The sequence below is a fragment of the Equus asinus genome, chromosome X, assembly GCF_041296235.1.
Source record: "Equus asinus isolate D_3611 breed Donkey chromosome X, EquAss-T2T_v2, whole genome shotgun sequence".
Taxonomy (NCBI): domain Eukaryota; kingdom Metazoa; phylum Chordata; class Mammalia; order Perissodactyla; family Equidae; genus Equus; species Equus asinus.
The window spans coordinates 57,298,426-57,320,194 of NC_091820.1; the positions used below are offsets into that span (position 1 = coordinate 57,298,426).

At 47.8% G+C, this 21,769-nt stretch overlaps 1 protein-coding gene and 1 long non-coding RNA gene across 8 annotated transcripts in view; one reads left to right on the forward strand and one right to left on the reverse strand.

The window, feature by feature from the left end:
• LOC139042782 (uncharacterized) overlaps nt 1-17,107 on the reverse strand; it is a 38,632-nt gene extending 21,525 nt beyond the window's left edge. For both annotated transcript variants that reach the window (XR_011499888.1, XR_011499887.1), the window contains exon 1: nt 11,739-17,107. This is a non-coding gene — a long non-coding RNA (uncharacterized lncRNA). The remainder of the gene's footprint in view (nt 1-11,738) is intronic.
• NHSL2 (NHS like 2) overlaps nt 1-21,769 on the forward strand; it is a 233,413-nt gene that overhangs the window by 115,699 nt on the left and 95,945 nt on the right. The gene's annotated exons all lie outside the window — the stretch shown is intronic.

Below are 21,769 nucleotides of genomic sequence, written 5' to 3' on the forward strand. Positions count from 1 at the left end.
TCCAAGCAGTTAATATCTTTTCCATTGTAGAGATGAGGAAACTGTAGCCAAAATGGGTTAAGCAAATGCTGCACGCATACCTATGGGCTCTGTGGGCACTATGGAATGGGGATTGCGGTGGGGCAGAGTTCTGCTGTGCCAATGAGCAGCCTTTGATGGAGGAACTGGACTTAGCTCTCTCTTTGGAGGTTTTGTTGACCATCCTGTAGCAGGATTCTTCCTTTTAGGGGATGTGCCCTAATCTTCCCTTGAGAAGATATCTCAAAAAATCAGATCTGGATAGGAACACATATCATATCTATGCAGTTCCACATGTCATTTAACATACCCACTCACTCTCTCTCACACACACTCTTTGTTACTAACCTACACCAACAAAAGGCCCAGACACTTATTAACTGTCTGCAACATGTCACTTGACCTGGAGATACCTTGTTTACTCCTCATACCTACTCTGTAATGAAGTATTATTATTTCCAGTTTTTTTCTGGTTTGGACATTGGACCTCAGAGAGGTTAAATCACTTGCCCGGGGTTGCAGAGCTTGGGGGTGCTGGAGGCAGGATTCGAGACCAGAGTGACGTGTAGTGGCCCCTGGCGCACCCCAACTCCAAACGAAAGTGCAAGTGTCATGCTCCTTGGTCAGGTAGGCTCCGTTCTTTCAGTCTGTGAGCACCTGGAGTGTGACAGGCTCTGTGCCAAGCACTTGGTGCAGAATGTGATTGACCTCAGGGAAACTAGAACAGCTCTGACACCACCCAACTTGCCTCTGGCTCCCATCAAGGGACAGTCACTCTCTATATTGAGTGAGCACTTTATACCTCTCTTTTCATCCCTTAAGTCAGTCATTCTATCACTTATTCAACAAGGATTTGAGGGTCTCCTGTGTACCAGGGCCCTGTGATTCAAGCTTAAGGAAGATCCAGTCCGTGCCCTCAAAGAATGCACAGTTTAGCAGCAGAAACAGACATATAAATGCATAATTATAATCCAATGGGTAAATGATAATAATGAAGCATTAGACTAGATGCAGTGAGAATGCAAAGGAGGAAATCCCCAACTCCGCGGGCATGAGTTAGGGAAAGCTTCACAGGGGAAATGAGGCTTCAGTTGGGTCTTAAAGGATGGGTAGACATTTTCTAGGTGGGCTGTGGGGTGGCATTCCACGCAGAGGGTAGAATAAAGGCAAACAAGGAGGTGTGCTTTGGAAATAGCTGCTGGATGTAAATTAGGGATCTCAAGTGAGATGCTGTGAGGGCCCAGGAAGGTAATATAAGTGAGGGAAGCATGTCATGTATGAACAAAGACTAGCACGAGCACGGAAAGTGGCCCTCCGGGCCTGGAGCACCACAGCGAGATGTGGAGACTGTGGGAAACTGGACAGTCTGTGCCCTGTGTAAGGAGACAGCCGCTTCTAAGCCCTGCTGCTCATTGTCTTCTGGAATTACTGGCCCAGTGTTGCCACATTTTCCAGTTTTTTTGAGATGCCAGAAATTCAGATTTTTTTTAGTGTAAAATATTGTCACTTTTCAACATTGACAACTATTTCAAATTTGTAAGCTACACTGTCAAAACATGTCTACTGGCCACTCCTTCATGGCATTTGACATGACTGTAACATGGAGAGCAGAAGGAGCAGGAAAGAAACACCAGGGCCAGATTCCCTGCCCTTCCCCTCTGCAAGTAGCCTGACTCCTGGATGAGGCAGAACTACATCCACCTGACTTTCCAAATTGGCTTTAAAACAGAAGACAGCACAAATAAGATCCAAGAAGTTGCAGAAGAAAAAAATGGGAGGGTTTCATGTCACCTCCCTCTTTCCCTTTCTGCTTGAAACATTTAGTTTCTGACTTATTTACTCATCTGATTCTGGTCCTCAGCTATTGATTCTCAGCAGCCTAGGGGTGGGGATAGGATGAAAAACAAAAGGAGTACAAGAAGGGCGTAATGAGGACTTCTCTCAGAGGCTGCCCACGCAGGATGCTGCTTGCCTTCTCTTTCCCCTCCGCAGTTCTGGGCTTCCCTGCAAGGCCTGCCAGCCCTGACAGAAACAGCTGCCACAGATCCCAAGTACTTTCTTTCAAGTAACGGGGGTAGACTGGCCGTGGGTGGAGACTAGAAGAGTCAGGAGGCCTTGCCTGGGGACAAAGGCCCTGCAGGCATCATGGATGAAACCACGCCCTCAGGCCCTGCCACTGGCCGTTCCACTCTCCCCTCCCAATCTCTCCAATCCCTGGTCCCTATGATTTCAGCAGGAAAACATCTAGAATGTGTTCAAACCACAGGGTCAGGCAGATTGAGCTAGTCTTTGAAACAAAAGCCTGAAGCTCCATTCGTTGGTCTCTAAGTTCATGTGGTGATGGGGTGGCCGGCAGCCCAGTGTGCTGCCTCTTGTGAGAGATTGGCAGGTCCAGTTCGCCCCCAGTAGAGGTCCAGGAGAAGACTGTCACCAGTTGACTTCCTGCCCTCGCTGTTTCTCCATGCCCTACTCTGCCTGCCATCCACTTCTTCCCCGAAAGCAGGGCTCAGTTGCTCTGTTTTCTCACTCTGTGAGTTGGTCCTCATTCCCAACCCTTTTTCAGGTCAGTAGGAGCCTGGGGTGTTAGGTTGGGGTGGGGTGTCCTGGAGCTGGAGGGGGGTTAGGAACTGGACTGTACCTAATTGTAGGCAGTAATGGGAGGAGCCAAGGGGGAGGATTTGAGAGGCAGACTCTTGGGAAGAGGCAGAAAGTCAAAGCTGAGCAGAGTGTTGGACCAAGAAGACAGCCTTGAGCCAAAAGAAGGAGCTGCCAAGGGCTTTGTAGCATGAGCAGGGAGCCTTGGGCCTGGGTTGAAGGTGTGGACCTATTGTGTGCCTGGTGTATTGTAGGTGGTTTACTGAATAAATGAATGGATGAATGAACGAACCAGGTGTAGATATGTGATTCAGGCCTCTGACAGACCCAAGCCAGGTAGCTCCTGTTCAGAATTCTCTGGTTACCCTCTCCCCTCAATGCGTCTGTTCTGTGCCAGGCCTGGGCTAAGTAGGCAGGGCGGTTTGGCAGAGGACAGAGGGGAGTTGGTCTCAGTGCTGCCACTGGGGTGCCCACAGTTGACTTGAGGGAGATGGGCATGCACACACGCAACCAGAACAAGCATTTCCCTACTCCCGCAGTTCTCAACCCTGTCAGACCTACGACCCCTTTATAAATAGCCAGTTCACTGTCACTTCGTTTACTATCCTAAAATGAATTTCCTAGAAAATATCACCTGCCTACACACATAATTCCACTCTGAAGACACTGCTTGAGGTCTCTGCAAGTTTAACCAGGTTAAACTTTGTGCATCAGCATCAATCATGTAGATTTGCAAATGTTATTAATGATATTATTAATATATGCCATTTGTGGAGAATGTTCTGTGTTACAAGGTAGTTTCTATTTATTATTTTTAATCTTTGTGCTAACTCAATGAAGTAGATAATGTTACTATCCCCATTTTACGCATGAGGAAACTGAGGCAATGAAAAATTCCTTGTGAAATTGCCTACAGTCACCCAGCACATGGCAGACTGGAAGTGGACCCTTGCCACTCTGGCCTCAAGTCCCTACTCTTTCTGTTACACTTTTCTCCCTCAGAAACAACTTCTTCAATGCCCCTGTGTGTATTTCAGCACCCTTTACGCTGGCGGCCCCTTTTCTCAGGGCTGCCGTGCATCAAGACTCCCTGAAGCCTCCTCTTGACCAGTGTGGTCCCTGTCCTCTTGGGCCACTATACACAGTTGGTTATTTTAGCAAATATTTACTCTACATCTCACCTGGATCCTGTGTTCCTAAGCCCTTGTCCTTCCCCCACTCCAGGCAAATGGACATCCAAGTTTTAGGTGGGATCTTTCCAGAAAGGAGTAGAAATTCTGCAAGTGCAAAATAAACTGACCAAGCTGTGAGGAAACCAGTTTACACTCAAAGCTGAGTGCATGCATTTGTTCTGCCAACACTTATCAGGCCCTCCGTTATATCACATACCCTGCATGTGGTCACTGGCTTACTGAGACTAATGAGGCCCAACCCCTATCCTTGAGGAGCTACCAGGCTAATTGGGAGGGTGGTGGGGAGCCAGTTCTAGAGGGGCACGGCCAGTGCTGTGATAATGGAAGAGAACGTGGAGCTGAGGGGACACAGGTCAATCTTAGGCCCAGGAGACTGGAACTCAAGGCGGAGCTACTGGCACAGTGGGGGACGTGAGTGCAAATCAGAAACCCAAAGAAGCAACAGAAGCCGATTTCCAGGGCCAATATGGTAGCGGTGGAGGACACTGTGGCTTTTTGGATTCTCACATACTTCGGGCTCACCTGACACAACCAGAGACTGGGATTTAGGACAGGGGGCTGAATTCAGATTCCTCCTAGTTTTGGAACTCTTCCTCCAATTCAGTGGAAGGGAAGATGCTGCTCCCTAAACAAGAACTCAAGCCCTCCTCAGCATGAGCGTCAACCAGTATCCTTGTCAGGGTGCCCTTCCCACCCCAGCATGGTTTGAACCTCCAGAAAACTCTAGAGATTGCATAAAGAGAGTGTCTCATGGAAATTTCCTAACTGATGTGGCCCTGGCTGTAAGCATTCTGGAAGCTCTCACATTGGGGTATGGGACCATCAGGGTCCAAACTGGTGCTGGGCAGAGGGGCCAGGAACAAATAAGACCTAGCAACCTTCCCAGCTTCTAGCACACAGTAGGTGCTAAAATTAAAGAACAGCCCAGCCAGGGTTTGAGAAGCAGTCTGAATACAACGTCTAAGGGGTGTGGGAAAAGCTCAAGGCAAATTTGGTAGAGATGACACTCTCTGAGGAGCATGGGGAGCAGGGTACAATAGCAGTACTTGGCATTTGGTGGGAATCTGGTCACCCATCCCACTGGCGCACACAAGCCACGGAGTCTCAGCAGAATTCCAACATTGAGGAAAGGGAGGGGCTGGCAGACCTGCCAACTGGCTCCCCAGCAGCCAGCTGAGGCTCCGGACTGAGTACCAAGTCCCTTGTGGGGTGGGGCTGTTGGAGAAACCAAGGACAGTGGCCCCATGCACAATGGCTGGTCAGAAAAACCAGCCCCTCATGGTAGGGGTGCAGGGGTAGTGGGAGGTGGGAGGCCTCTGAGGCCTCCGGGGCTCAGCTCACTCCCAGCCTCAGATGGAGTGCCCAGAGCAGCACACGCTATTTGCAGTATGCACTCATACCACTTGCTGAGGAGGGAACCCTTAGTGCCCTGTAGGGCCGGGTTCACATTGATTCCAGAGCTGGGCCAGGTTAAGTGGGCAGAAGGTCTTTGACCATCCTTGCTGACTGAGACAGGCCTGGGACAGGCAGAGCCCAACATATAAATAGCTTTTCCTTCACTCGGGGCTTTAAGGTGACCATGTGTGTCTTTTCATATTGTGTACAGGCCACATGCCTATGGCCTGCACAATTTGAATTTGTGCAGACCTGGCAAAGGCAAAAGTCTGCTAAAAACTGCTTTAGGTTTTCTGATATGACTGAGAACTTACTGATGCCAAAGGTCTGAGTGGAAGCTCCCCCAGTTTTCTTAAGCCCCCTCCACGGACAGGTATAAGCACCTCTACAGAGCTGCAGACCCCTCCTCCCCTGCCCCTAGTTCAGGGAGACAGTTTCATGTTCGGAGCCAATGAAAATCAAGACTGCCTCTTGGTAACAGAGGGGATCACCCACCATTGGTCCTTGGATGTTGCTAAGCGCTTTCATTGGTTCATTTCCCCTAACTCCCTGGGCCCTGCATTCCTAACCTTTTAAGGTTTGGAGTTTCTTTGCTCCTAGGCCTGCCCACAGCTCCATCTAGGTAAAAGACAGAGTCTCTTAGAAAACACCAGGAAGCCTATCTTCCTGGAAAAGTATCAAATGGCACTAGACCCTAAAAAGCCATCCCTAAAATTCTAACAGCAATAAGGCAACTTCATATATCTATAAAAGGGATTTGACCAGGCCAAGTGTTGGAAATGGCAGAAAGCTTGTGCTTCCCAATTCCCACATCTTTAAACAAAGAGAAAAGTACTTCTTGTGCCTCCTGAGGGCTGATGTGAGAACGAACTAATCCAAGTGATCACGATGCACTTTGCCAATATAAAAGTGAGCTGGCAGTGCTCATTATCGCTAAGGAATCTGGCCCATTTCCTCCTCTTCCTGTGGTTACAAATGAAGAAAGCTTATTAAAGTCGAGAGTCTGGTGGCACTGATAAATGGGCCATGCCATCTGGATTCTGGCTCCCAAATCCTGGGCTGAGGATTATGCTCTCTTCTCTGGGGACATTTCAAGGACAGACACTGCAGAAAGAGGGTTCAGGGGTCACCTCTGCCCCGTATTTCTGCTTCTCAGTGTCTTTACATTGCTGGCAAAGCCCCTATTGCTGGCCCAAGGGCAAAATTCAGGCGTAGCAGATAAGTGACTGCCCCTGTGCCAGACCCTGGGCTAGTTTCTGTCATACATCTTTTCTCATTTAAGCCCCAAAACAACATTACCAATTTGTTGTTTTATTATTGTTATCAGGGCTAGATAGATGAGAAGACTGAAGTTCAGAGAGGCAAGTGACTTCTCCAAAGTCACACAGCTAATAAGTGGCAGAGCTGGGATTAAAATCCCAGGTTTGGGGCTGGCCCCGTGGCCGAGTGGTTAAGTTCTCGCGCTCTGCTTCAGCGGCCCAGGGTTTCACCGGTTTGAATTCCCGGTGCAGACGTGGCACTGCTCATCAAGCCACGCTGAGGCGGCATCCCAAATGCCACAGCTGAAAGGACCCACAAGTAAAAATACACAACTATGTACCAGGGGGCTTTGGGAGAAAAAGGAAAAATAAAAATCTTAAAAAAAGAAATCCCAGGTTCGTTTAATTTGAAGTGGAGTATGATGTGCATATGCTACAGCTGTTGTTCATCCTGAAGGTGGTAAAGTTGAAACATGGCTGCACCCTTAGTTCCCTCCCCCTTACGCACACACCGCCCTCACTTCACCGTCCTTTTCGCCCACCATCCTGAAACCATATCCAGGAGCCTAGTTGCCCTCATACTTGCCCCAAGGGATCTCCCCATTGTGCTTCCCTTACTTGTGTTTGTCTTCATTTCTCAGTAGGTGTTGGCAGGCCGAGCAGGGGGAGAAGGGAGGTGGCACCTGTTATGTTTCTCACTTTTGCAGAGACTTGGCTCAGCAAACTGTTCCTCTGAAGCTATCGACGTTGGAGACCGATTCACTGTGTTCCCATCCTCAGGGCTTTTGCACTCTCGCTGGGAGCGATGGCTACGGCCGTGGAATGAAGCATTCTAACAGTGGAACTTTAGGCAACAGCCACTAAATGACAGGAGACACTTTGAGGTCTTTCTCTTGCTCCTCAAATCCTCTCTGCCTATATTGAGCCTGGTCCTGACTGCAAGTTTTTTAGCTCAATAGTTGTCTCCCCAAATTGGGTTCCAGGGAGCCTCAAGTGACTCAGGATGAGAACCGTTAGTAGATTTCTCCCAACCATTGTGAGGTCTAGTGTGCTGGGCTGGGCATGAAGAAGGGGTGCCTCGTGCCTTGGTGCAACATGGTACCTGAGGCCAGCTCCTAGGGCTAGTGGCCCTTGGAGTTGCCCAGTCAGTTCAGATCAGGGGAGCGAGTCTAAAACAGGCAAAGAGGAGGCAAGATGGGAAGCCAAAAGTGTCAGGAGGAAAGGGTTGTGACTCTGCTATGCAGAAGAATGCACCCTGAGGGCTCCAGGATCCAGCCTGGCAGGGGCCAGAAGCCTTCTTTGTAGGACCTCCATCCTGAAATAAACCCTGGTTTTGGAGCTATCCCACCCAGACCTGGCTGTCCAGACTGGTTGAGCGCCATTAACACTTCATCGCCCTTAACTGTGTCCTTCACACTCAAGATGATGATGATAATAATAATAGGCAACATTTATTGAGTGCACATGGCAGGCACTAAGCCAAGCACTTTATGTGATTATCTCACTCAATCCTCATAAGAACTCCATAAGGTAGATACTGTTTTCTCCCCATAATACAGATGAGGAAGTAGAGGCACAGAGAGATCAAGTGACTTTCCCAAACTTAGGTTCAAGGAAAGGTAGTTAATAGGATGGGATGTCATCCAGCATAGGGGTGGACGGGGGTAGCCCTGAGAAACGACGAAGGACCTGTCGTCCTGGGGAGAAAGGAGCTCATGAAAAGCAGATGGAGATAACTTTGTTGGTGGGAGGGGCAGAGTGATAGTTCCCATCTGATGGCCACCACTTTCTCAGAATTAGAAGGCTCTATTCTCTTGCTTGAGAAGAGGCAACATGCTCCCACCAGGCTCTTGGGGAGAGTGCTGATGCTCTGTCCCCAATGTTTACATTGCAGATGTTTTGGCAGACTCAAAGACTTACTAGCGGATGGTCATGGGGAAGCCTTTTATTTCTCCCTCAGAGTAACAGGAGAAATGTCGTCAGCATTTCCTTTAGGCAACACCAGGGGGTGCAGCAGCTTATTTCTGGCCTCTAGCTTCTTGGACTTGACCTCTGTCAGGAGGGTAGAGAAGCATGTACCTCCCTAACTGAGGCATTTGAGATGTTCCTGATAAGAGAACACAGAGTCTCTGCACGTAGAATAGTATTCAAAATTCACCCAATAACTGATTTTTGTCTGCTGGCTCAATGGACCTTCCCGCCACGGCAGGTCCTGCTATAATCCAGGGCAAGGTGGACTGGCAGGAGGTGCAAAGCAGGGATGGCAGCCAGGGTCGTGGCAGTGCCCACAGCAGGCGGCAGTGAGCTGCAGAATGATGGGAGACTAGGAAGAAACCCATTGTCGGAATGCTGGTCTGGGGGTCAGGGCTGCTGCGTACAGTTCTGCAAGTTGTGCTCTGAGCAAGGGCACTCAAGTGGGTGGGGACTGAAATCCAGCCCCAGCTCCAATAGCCAAGCCCTATGTCCTGGGGCCAGTTTTTCCTAATTCCCCCAAAGTCGTTGCAGCTCTCCAAAGTGTACATCCAGCAGGAGGGGGCGCCTTGCTCAAATTTGCACAAAGGCACCTTATGAGCTAGCAGTGCCCAGGGGAGTGAGACTCCTCCTCCCTTCCTTCTCTCTGGTGTCCGCTTTGCTTCCCAAAACACTCTCCCTATATCTATTTCTACTCGTGAAGATTTTCATTTTTCAGGGACATTTCCTGCCTGAGCCTCCTGGCTCTTTACTTTTCCTGGAGCCTCATTCCTCTATGGCTGCATCACCCTTCCTTCTGCTGATGCCTCAACCCCAGTCCCCAGCTCCTGCCTCAGGCAGCAGGATAGATTCACTAGAAACACTGTGAATGCCTGCCTTGGCACATCTGAAATCTGGTCACTTGAACAATCAAGCTGACAGAGAGCTGGGGGCATTCAAGGCTCCTCCCTGCCACCCCCTGCTCCCTGTCACTGGCTCAGCACGTGGTTAGTGAGCATCTACCATGTGCTGAGCACTGTTCTAGGCACTGGGGGACACAGCGGTGAACAAAACCGACACAAACAAATCCTCCTGGAGCTACATTCTAGTTCTGGCGAGATTATCTTCCCTTTGATTTCACCATCCTTCTCTCTTGCTCCGATGCCCTGAAAGCCCCCCCTCCTCTCGCTCCCCTCCGGAAGGCCCCCTCCTGGCCCCTGGCAAAGGTTGGACCTGACACTTTGGCTGTGGCGCTTGGACACCCTGCAGGGGTGAACTGTTTCTCATGTGGGGAACATATGTGTAATTTTCGCTCTCCAAGTGCCTTTGCGTCCGGGCCTGGCAGAAGCTCTGTATCATTGTTTTCCAACTTGGGTCGCTTTTGTGCACTATTTATTTATTGTTTTCTCACCAAAGGCCAGTGAAGCTGGGGTATGGGCAAGGGTGGCTGAGCCCAGGCTCTGTGATGTGGCATTTATTAGGAGCTGTGGGGTTATTTTTCTGATTGTGGCTGGGGGGTCCTTCAGTATGGGTCTGTAGGCTTCTGGTTGCTAGATGTGGTAGTGACCAGCTCTGTCTCTTTCATCCCTCCCTTCCTTTCCTTTTTTCTTTTTTACTTAAAAGAAATGCTAAAAAAAAGGCAGAGGATAATGTAGCAAATGCTCATGTACCCTCCACCCCAAATCAACGAGTGTTAACATTTGCGTCATTTGCCTGAGATTTTTTTCTAGCAAAATAACGCATTAGGGATACCCTTGAAGTCCCTGCGCGGTGCTACCCAGTCCCATACCTCGTTGACTTGACCATGATGTGAATCTAAACCAAGTTTATGTGTCCATATATGGTGCGTCGTATTAGTTTTTGTACATTTAAAATTTGTGATAAGTGATATTCCATGTGAAATAGTCTAAAATTTGCTTTTTTCACTCAGCGTTATGTTTTTGGTCTCTATTCCTTTTATACATGTAGATGTAGGTTATTCACGTTAACTACTACGTGGTATACCATCATATGAATAATAAAATCTATTTCTCTGATCCCTTGCTGATAGAAACTTAGGTTGTTTCTTTCTTTTTTTACCATTACCATCTAAGCTGCAATGAACATTCTTGTGCATATTTCCCCACACACATAGAAATTTTCAACTGTATGCCCCTAGAAATCAGATTGCTGGGTCGAGGGGTACGTGTACGTATTGCAAAGCTGCTCTTTAAGATGGCTGTGCCAATTTACAGTAATATATGAGAGAACCTATTTCCCCACTTCACCACCAACCTTTCCCACTCCGCCCTCCCTACTTGTCTCCCAACCACCACACATCCCAGACACTGCCGTGCCACGTGATCACCCTCTACTTGACCTTCCTCTCTCTTGCTTCTCCCACATCACTGCCAAGTCAATATTAATTAAGATTTCCTTCTCTACAATGCTTTCCTAATCTGTTCCTCCAGCTGGAATTCAAGGCCCTTCATAGGATGGGACCAGGCAACCTCCCCAGCCTCACCTCTTACCACCTGCTTCCAGCAAGGTCCTCCAACTACACACACCTTTGGTCATGCTACTGTTCCCTACGCCTAGCCACAGTGTTCATTTCCACCTTAGAAAACCTCATTTATTCCTCAGAACTTGCCTCAGTGACACCTTCTCTGGAAGCCTTCCCAGATACCTCCAGGCAGAGCCCCCTCTTGGTTCCCACTGAGCTCAATACAGTCTTTACCTCAGCAGCTTGAAAAAAGTCAGACAGAAAGCCCTTGACTCTCTTGCTTGGAAAGGAAGTTTGGCCAACATGGATCTTGTTTTCTCTTGTTGTTTAGAATTCCTTCAACAAATTGAACAAATATATTACATGCCCACACTGGGCCAGGCTCTGAGCAGTGGCTGAGCCCAACCAGGCCCCTGCCTTCATAGGAGCAACATGCATGCCTGTCATCCTCTGAGAAAGTTACCCCCAGAGCCTCTGAGGCATGCCTGACTGGATGCCCAGTTCCCCATCTGGGTCCCTAGTGCCTGGCACCAAGTAGGGATGAGGGCAAGCTTGCTTGTGTAAAAGGTCAGGCGCTGAAAGACTTGGAGAGTTGAGGGGAGAGAAGCATGTTTCAGTTAGGTCACAGAAGTTCCAGGAGGCCTCCAAGCCAGCTGCCCTGGGAGTTGCCTGGGAGGCCACATGATTTCTAGAACAAGGCTGGGGGTCTCAACTGAAGGAGGTGGACTTGGGGGTGCGGGATGAGACGGAGCTGGCTACTCCCCAGTCCTCCCCACCCCTGCCCCTCCTGGTCCACCTTCCCCTGTGTCCCTTTCCCGTTCCTCCAGGAGCACGGGACACTCTCACCTGCCTCTCCGACTTGGGCTGATGGCCCTGGTGGTTTCCAAACTTGTCATTTTCCTGTGTGTGACGACGGAAGGCTCCCCCCCAGGTTGCAAATGGAAAAGGTAGGTGGAGGCGTCTCTCCCGGCTTTCCCTCCAGGCTGATCAGGCCACAGAGCTGGGACTTGTCACTGGCTTGCTCCCCGAACCCCTCTGCTCCATTCCTGGGCTGCTACCCAAAAAAGGAGAATTTTCTCTCTTATTAACACCTGTTGAAGGTGCTGCTGTGGTCTGGCCCTGTGTCCCCTGTGGGAGGAGGCTTGATTTCCACTTGCAAGAGGCAGCAGGGGTCTGATGCAAGCATTTCCTGTGGGGAAACATTTCCTGCCATTGCCCAGTCAGGTTGGCACCTTGTTTAAATACTCATAACAATGTGTCCCAAATTGGGGAAGGGAAATGGAAAACAATACCCCTCAATGTTGAGAAGAACATAATGGCCAGAATTGAATGTGAGCCCTGCCTCGTTAGGATTTGAGTGCCGCAAACCGGGAATTAAGAACCTGTTCTTTAGTCAATCACTTCTCCCCACACACTGCAGGCCTCTGGGCCATTTCTTTTGAGTTGAGGGCCCCATCCCCTCTCACTGGATTCTTGTGATAGCCTCCTGACTGGTTTGCCTGCCCTTATTTTCTCCCCCTCCAATCTTCCAAATTCTGGAGATAGAGCCTTCAGTGGCTCCTTATTACCTTTGGCACAATTTTCCAAAACACGGAACCACCACCACTGGCATTAACTGAAATGCCTTCAAGAGGTACAGGTGAACTTTTCTTTTTGTTTGAATGCTCATGTATTTATTTTTCTATACATTAGAGAAAAGTATGACCACCCTATCAAATAATATGGAGGTATTATTGCTTAGGATGAGGCTGAAGTTCAGAATCATAGACTGGCAGAGCTGAAAAGGGCCTGAGAGATCATCTCACCCACTGGCATGTCTTTGCCTTCACTCCCAATTCTCATGCCCCCTCCACCAGACGACATCTCTGCCTACTGAACTCCTACTCAAGCTTCAAAGCTCATCTCAAAAGTTGCTTCTATCTTTCACAAGTTCTGTATTATTTCCTCCAATAGACTGGGAACTCTTTGTAATAAGCTCCTCATTTGGGGGTCCACTCCTCCACCCCCATCTCATGCCAAGCACGTAAGAGGTTTCAAGCAAAGTTTGTGGGAGAAGTGAATAGATCTGACATCTACAGAAACACAGAACAGGTTTGCTTCCCTGGGTGAGTCCCTTGAAGGCTACCTTGGAGCAGGGACTCCACCTAAGGACTTGGTCATTGCAAAGAGACCCTCACAGACTCTTCAGCAAGGCCTCATGGAGCACCCTCTTACTCTGGGCCAGGTCTACTCTAGGTGCTGGGGATACACCATAGCCCTCTTCCCAAGGAGAGGCTGCAACACGTTCTCTGCTGTACCCCTCCCTCTACTCTGTATGGGAAGCAGAGCCCTCTTGCTTGCACGTGTCAATGACAGGTTCCAGTACCATTTTGATAGGTTGTTCTAAATCGCTTGCTTTTAGTTGGGTACGATAAGCTTTAGGAGACCCCCCATTCCCATCTCCCCAGTGCAATAAGCAGGACGTTTTCAAACTCTCTCTTTCCTCAGCAACTTTTGCAGTTGTCTGAGCTGATCCACATTCTGTGATTCTTAATAACTGTTCTTTCAGAAAATGACATGTTCTTCTAGTCTCCTCTTTTCCTAAACAGAGTTGGTTTTTCTGATTATAAAAGTAAAACGTGTGTCTTTTTACTTATTGATAAAGAACTTATTACTCAAAGCTCTTTATATAATAAAAATATTAATCTTTTTCTGTCCTGTGCTGCAAATATCTTTTTATTTCCTGCTTTTCTGTTTTGTCTGTGATTTTTGGTCATTGTGCTTTGGGATGTGCTAACATGTTTTTTAATGATGCTGCCAAATATGTTGCCATTTCCTTTTGTGATTCTTTATGCTTGGAAAGGCTTCACTCCTCCCAGAGCACATGAATGCTCATCTGTATTCTCCCCTCGTGGTGGGGGGGACGTTCCGACCTTGCCCCATTCTAGTTCTTCGTCCCTTTTCCAGCCCATGCAGCCCCTCCCCCTGCGGTTAACACAACCTTTCTTCAGTGGAGAGCGAGGCAATCAATTAGGCTGAAGCTCTAAATATGCCAATGAGGTCACCCCTTCCCTGGTCTATACCCCAGCTACTCACTCTTTCAGCCCCTTTAAGAAAGGAGAGTTTGGTGTGGATCCCTCCCACTGATGTTCTGTCTCTTGCTTCCTAACCTGCTTCTTAGCAGCGGGGAGAGAGGGAGGGAAAGAAAAGTCAGAACTCACTTCAAGTACTGCAGGGCTACGTTGCTCTCACCTCATCTCCAGTGTATGCTTTTCACCTCTCCTCAGCAACTACATTTTTCAATTAGATCCAAATCCAGTGCTCTGGTTAATGGAAAGTCTCCGAGCATGTAAAGTCTGGCCTGAGTGAAGCCATACGGCCAGAAGCCAGAGCTCCCCCAGCAACCGCCAGGCCGGGCTCCTGCATCTTCCCCTGGCAGCCGGCACAGTTGCCATGGGAACTCGAGCGCTAAATTGCTTTGCACGTTTGGAAACTGAAGACCTCAGCTTTGACGCATGTAGCCCAGAAATCGATTGACCTCCAGTTAGGTTTTTGTTGTTTTCTCGAGGCATCTCCTGCTTGCGTGTTGCCTATCCCTCTTGAAGGTTACGTCAGAGAGAGACCCAAGCATTTAGCTCAATTTTTGTAAGAAATTATTTGTACCTTGATTTATTCTTAAAAGCATTTAAGGTGTCTTACAAAGCTGCACCCAGTACTTGGAGAGAGCCTAAATTAGAGTACGAGAGAAAGACGAGGCAAGGGAAAAGCAAAAGTAACTGGTGAAGAAGTCGTAACAGAAAGTAAATGTCAGGAAGTCCCTTCTTGAAAAATGTATCTCAGAATTTGGTTGTAAGCATTCATGGAGGTAACATAAAGGAGAGGCATGGTCAATTATAAGATTCACAGATGAAAGCAAATCAGTTGAGGGGCTGGCCCTGTGGCTTAGGGGTTAAATTCAGCACTCTCCACTTCAGTGGCCCGGGTTCTGTTCCCAGGCGTGGACCTACACCACTCATTGGCGGCCATGCTGCGGTGGCGACCCACATACAATATAGAGGAAGACTGGCAACAGATGTTAGCTCAGGGAGAATCTTCCTCAGAAAAATAAAAATGAAATCAATTGCTTAATAAAAGCATGAGTGTTCCAAACCTTGAGACTAAAAAAATCTGCTTTTTTTCTGGAAACTCTAACAAAAATTTCTCATTTTTTTGTTCCTATCACCCAGCATGTTACTTGAACAAGTGCAGGCAGATTCTAATCTCAGTAGATGGTGATTTTCTTCCTTTTCCACCTTTGTTATTATTGTTGTTAAATAAGTAGTACACAGGGTTTTTTTGTAATGAGAAAAGAGTGGAAGTAGCTAAATAACCACAGAGTACTATGCAGCCTTAGAAAATGAGGTGGCTCTTTGTGTTAAATGAAAAGTGTAAGATGCAAAAACGTGTGTAATATGGTGCCACCATCTGATTTCTTGTATCTGCACAGAACGCCTGTGGCAGGATGCCCGAGAAACTGGGCTAGGGGTGGGGGAGACTCACTCTTCTCAGAACTCCTTTTTGTACGCTGAATATTTCTGCCATGTGCATGCGTTAACTATTCAAAAAATATTTTAAATGAGTAATATACATACACATAAGAGTGGTTAGAAGGTGGAGAATGGGGGGAAATTCAGATGTAGAAAATATAGAAAAGAAAAAATCTTTACAGAATTTTTACCACTTAGATCTCACTAGTATTAACCTTTTTTTTTAAAAGCAGACTTTTTCCCATGTAAATTGGTACAACCTTTCTGCAGGGCAGTTTGGCGGTATGTTTCAGAAGCCTTAAAAATGTGTATACCCTTTGACCTGGCAATGCTACGTTTAGAAATGCATACTAAGGAAATAATCAAACGAGTGCCCAAAGATGCATGTACAAAATGTTGGTTCTGATGTGGAGAGAAATGGAAAAAGTTCTAAATGCCCTACAGTAAGAGATGGCTGAGTAAATTATGGAGTGTCCCTATGGTGGGGTACTATGCAGCTGTTGAAAATGAGGGTGGAAATCTCTAGTTACCAACAGGCCTCCCAGACGCATCAAGCCTCACCAGTGTACTGTCTCAGCACCCTGCACCTTCTTTCCTTACAATTACCATGGTTAAATTATATTTGGTTTTGTGTGCTTACTTAACATGCCCCCTACACACACATGACTGGCAGATCCGTGAGGATAGGGACTAAGCCTGTTTTACTCCTTATGGTATAGCAAGTACCTTGCAAGGCTCTTAGCACATAATAGACACTCAATAAATATTGGTTGACTAATTGACTGAATAAATGAATGAAAAACCAAGGCAATTTTCTTCCCATCCACCTCAAACATCCCTCAGTTTTCAGCTGGGCCTTTAGTGCTGCCTAGATATACCTTTACTTCTCTCTAGTCTCTATGACAGCTGCTTCACATGTTCCCCAGCTCTTCAGGCTCCGACTACATAGTACCACCTCCTTCTAGGCAATGATCTCATCTACTTCCCAGAGAAAATAGGAGCCAGTAAGTGGGAGCTCCTTCCATGCCCTCCCCTACATTTCTGGGCCTTATTCTGTGAACTTGAGAAAGCAGGAGGCCAGTGGTAACCCAGGCTGGTGCATGTTGGGTAGACTGGTAGGAGGCAAAAAGCAGATATCTGCCCACTTCTTTCTGGACCTCTCTCCAGCAATCCCCCCTTTTTTTCATCATCAGAGCTCTTGAAAGAAGAAACTATTTTCTGCCTCCCATTCGCTCTGTCCTTATTTGCACTCAAGGGCACAGTTAAATATACTGCTCTGCACACTGTTATCTATCCATGCAAGGTCCTTTAAATTTTTTTTGGTCTTATTTTATTTTTCCCTTTCATCTCCATTCCCCATTCCCATCCCCTCCCTAGTGGGTTGGTGTGTGTGTTGGAAATATAGGTGTCTTTGAAGATATATTTATGTATATATATATGCCTTTAATTTACTTAAATGGTGTTGATCCACACATCATATTTTATTTCTTTTTTCCCTCAACACTGTTTTTGAGGTCTATCCATGCTGCTACATGCACATCTAGCTTACTACTTCTGACATGGCATGCATCAGCCACATTTTACTTCTCCATTCCTCTAAGACTGGACCTCTTGGTCCTGCCAACTCCCTATGACCACAGGTAATGCTACCATAAACCTTCCTTAACTTGCCCCTATGAACTTGGGCAAGAATTTCTCTAAAGCAGCGATTCTCAGGGGCTGGCCCCGTGGCCGAGTGGTTAAGTTCGCATGCTCCACTGCAGGCAGCCCAGTGTCTCGTTGGTTCAGATCCTGGGCGCGGACATGGCACTGCTCATCGAACCACGCTGGGGCAGCGTCCCACATGCCACAACTAGAAGGACCCACAACTAAGAATATACAACTATGTACCAGGGGGCTTTGGGGAGAAAAAGGAAAAAAAAAATCTTTAAAGCAGCGATTCTCAAAGTATGGTCTGCAGATCCGTAGGAGTTACTGAGACCCTTTCAGGGGGTACCCAAGTCATAGCTGTTTTCAAGATAATACTAGGACATTATTTGCCTTTTTCATGAGATTGATGTTTGCACTGAGGGCAAGACTTCTGGCACCTTAGCGTGAGTCAAAGCAGTGGCACCAACCTGTACTAGTGGTCATTGTAGACTTCACCACCATGCTCTCAGGGGGAAGAAAAGCCAGTTTTACTTAAGAAAGGCTTTGATAGAGCAGTACAAATTGTCGATTTGATAAATCTTGGCCCTTGAGTACAGATCTTTCTAATATTCTGTGTGACAGAGCAGGAAGAGCACAGGAAACACTCCTGCTGCCCGCTGCAGGGTGACGGCTGTCTCGAGGAAAAGCACTTGTGGCTTGTTGGAGGTGTGAGCTCAGCAGGCCTCTTTTCTCAGAGAACGTCACTTTTACTTGAAAGAACGACTGACAGACAAACTGTGGTTATTCAGACTCGGGTACCTGACAGACATTTGCTCAAAAATTAACAGAATGAGCCTGTCACTTCAGGGAAAACAACTGGCAGTGTTTGTCACCAAAGATAAAATTTGAACTTTCAAATGAAAATCAGAATTTTGGAAAAACTTTTTTCTGCCGCCATGGGCTTGACAGCTTCCCAATACTTAAAGGTGTTCTCTGCCTGCCCCTTAATTCTTTATGATCTGTTGGGATTATCAAGTCCCTCTTCCAGAAAATCCTCCTGTCAAGTGTGCCAGCTGCCCGCCTGCGTTGCTAAGGCCCTGTGCATGAGAGCCTGCGCTGCCTTTGTCTGCTGAGTTGTAGGAGTTCCTTGGTCTGCATGTCAGGGAGCTTCATAAATGTTGGACTAATGCGTCAGGAAGGCTGCCACTGCACAGCCAGGAAGAAACACAAAAAGTCAAGACACAAAGCTTAAATGTCAGTGTCTCCTTCTCTTCCCATTCTCCCCACTCAAACTGGACCTTCTCATCTCCCCTTTGGCTTCCTATACTCCCAAGAGCTATGACTGCTCCATTTCTATCTCCAGGCCTGGCCTCTGAGCTCCAGATGGCGTGTCTCCACCGCCTCCTGCACGGGACACCCAGAGGCCAAGCTGAGCTGTCTCCTCCTCCTCCCTGCACCTACTCCTCTCCCAGGGCTCCCTAACCTGGAGAACCGGCACCACTCGTTCTATCCCCACGTCACCACTGCCGTCTGTTCCTTCTCTCCACCCCTCCGCTCCTCTCACGGCAAGCCCTCATCACTTCTCCCTTGCCCGCTTCCACAGCCTCCAACTGGGCTTCCCGCCTCTCCGCAATCAGGCTTCCACCTTGCAGCCCCTGTGCTGACGTTCAGGTCACTCCCTGACCTAAAAGCTTCCGTGACTCCTTGTTACCTTCAAGATAAAATCCATACCCCTTCTCCTGACACTTAAGGTCTCCATGGTCTGGTCCCAACTACCTCCTCTTCCACCTGACAGTACTAGATCACGGCTTTTTCTCCCCTAACACCAGGTATCTTCATACCTTTATGCTCTCACTCAAAATGTCCTCTTTGCCTAGAATATCTTCTCTCCAAATCTCATTTTACTGGCAAACATTGCTTTATTCTTTGAGGACTAGCTCAGTATCACCTTTTCTTGATGCTCTCCTCTTCCTCTGGCAGAAGGAATTCAACTCTGAGTGCTGGCAACTGGTAATTTAGTGGATGGCTGGAGAAAAACACTGAACTGCCTCAAATGAGAGCTAGAGCTGTTGAGGTGGCAGAATTTGAGCCGGTCCCCAGAGGGAAGAATCTTAACAGTACGAACATTTATTGAGCGCTAACTATTCATCAGACCTTGCTCTATGCACTTCCTATGCATTCTCATTTCATTCCTCTAGCAACCCCAAACTCCCGTTGTCCTCACTTTAATGATGAAGAAACTGAGGCCGGAGAGACACTCGTGGCTGCTGGTCTTTGCTGAGTGGCAGCTTGTTGATCTACTGCAGAATACTTTTGTGCCATAAATGGCAGAGTAGGGACAGCATCTAGAAGCACTTGCGGTTGTGTCTCTTGTTCATCTGGTGCGGGAGGGAGAAATGCATTTGGTGTCAGAAGTGTGAGGCCATGTGGTGCAGAAACCAGTCTGAAGTCTGATGCCAGCTCTGTCTAGCTGTGTGACCTTGAGCCCATTCCTTAACCTCTCTGAGCTTCAGTTTCCTAACATGTGAAATGAGGATAATAATAGCTCCCTTGCAGGTTTGTGGTGCAGGTGAGCTATGAGGAATGCAAAAGGATCCAGCACAGTGTTCGGTACATAGAGGGTACTCCATCAGTGTTGATTCACTTTTCTCCCTCCCAAGCTCCCAGAGAAAGAAGTGGACTATGGTGAAACTCACACTACATCTGGAGTCAGGGGAGCTGTGCCCTGACTCTGGCACCACCAAGGCTGTGCAGCCTTCAGCCAGTCACTTTCCTACTCTGGGCTTTGGTTTCATCCTATGCTTGTAACACAAGGGAGTTTTGTTTCACAGCAGTTGGATGTTTCCATCTTCTCCCATTTCTTTAGCCACTCAAAAAAGAAAGGGGGAAAAAACCCACCAGAAGAGAACCAGAGGAAAGGGCCGGGTCATGCCAACCTGGGGTGCTGTGTTTTGTGGAAGTCAGGCATTTCTGGCAGTAGGAAATATTTCCTGAAGACTCGGGCTTTGGACCCTGCTAACCTGGAAGGGAGCTCAGATTTCCTCATTAATATACACAAAACCAACTTCCCCCTCCCTGCCCCTTGCCTCTGGGAGCTGCCCCCACAGGCTTGGGCCTCTCTGCTGAAGCAGGCCTTGAGCTGATTCAGGCGCCCAGCTGCCTGTTACCATGGCAACATTCCAGCGTGCTTTGCATAGTGACAGGGATGCTAGGCTTTGCTAACAAAGTGCTCTGTAAAGGACTTCACGTCTTTGGCAGGAACAATTCTGCCCTCTTTTTCACATGGATAACTTTGGGGGCTGTGAGGGATTTGGCAAGTCACTTCCCCTGTCTTGGCCTGCGCCCCTGGGCTTTCCTTGAAGGCACAAGTTGGCAGCTTTTTATTTTTGTATTTCTAAATATACCATCACCACTCTCCTCCTGTCCACTCCCCCTCCAAAGGAAAAAATGGTTTTTCCCTTACTTAGAGCTCTGGTGGAACTCAGCATGTTTGGGAAAATGGGACGAATGGACTGTTTGAATCACTTATGTGCCTTTGGCTCACTGCTGGGTCAAATAGTCTTCAAGCCCCTTTTCTTTGTTTAGAATGCCCAGGGATTTTCAGGACTGAAACAGGAAGACCCTGTATTGTCCTGGTGAATGGTTCCCTGGAGCAGGAAACCTAATTAGAATTCGGAGTAGGATGGGAAGGAAGCCAGGCAGACCTGGGTGAATTCTGCTTTCATCACTCACGAGCTGTGTGATCTTGGACAAGTTATTGAACTTCCCTTGGCTTCACTTTCCTCCTATGTGCAATGGAGATGATAATACCGGCCTTACAAGGGCCTTATTGGAGGGTTGGTACGAGGTCTAAATATATCTGATGCCTGCCTGCTTTTGCTGTTTCCATTGCCCTGATCCTGGTCTGGGCAAGTGATGACAGACCAGGATCTGCCATCACTTACCCAGACCAGTACCATAGCCTTCTGACTTCCCCATTTCTACTCAAACGCCCTCCAGTCCATTGTCCACATAGCAGACATGGTGGTCTTTAAAGTTTTTAAATTAGATCTTGTCACTCCCTTGCTTAAAATTCTCTAGTAGTTTCCCATTGCACTTAAAGTAAAATCCACTACTTTCCTCCTCACCTCCTCCACCCTAGACCCACTGGCCTCCTTTCTATTTCTCAAAAGCATCAAGATCCTTCTCACCTCATGGACTTGGCACTTTCTGTTCCCTCTGCTGGCTTCTTGTCTTCCCCAATTCTTAGCTCAGAAAGACCTTTCCTGACCACTTACCTCAGCTAGTTCTTCACACCCACTCCTATCACTCGTCGTCATATCGCTGTGTTGATTTTCTTCATTGCACTTCCTGCAAGCTATCCCTACAGTGGTTATTTGTATATTTGGCTATTGACTGTCTCCTCTGACTGGATTGTAAACTCCTTGTGTATGTCCTGTTCATGTCTCTGTGCCCCAGCACCCAGCACAGAGCCTAGATATAACAGAATCAGTGAAATCTATTGAATGAATGAATGACAAAGGCATGCAGAACGCTGGAAACAAGGCCTGAAAGAGAGTAGAGAACAACATATGTTTATCCCCTTCTTTTGGCCTTCTCCCATCAGTTGGCTGTGAGGCAGAGGGGGGGTCACTAGACCTGTGGCCTCCAAAGTGGGTGCAGGGTCTCCGGGGTGCAGGAAGAAAAGATTAGATTTCCTAGTAACCTTCATTTTTCTCGCATCTTAATTTCCATATGTGTTTA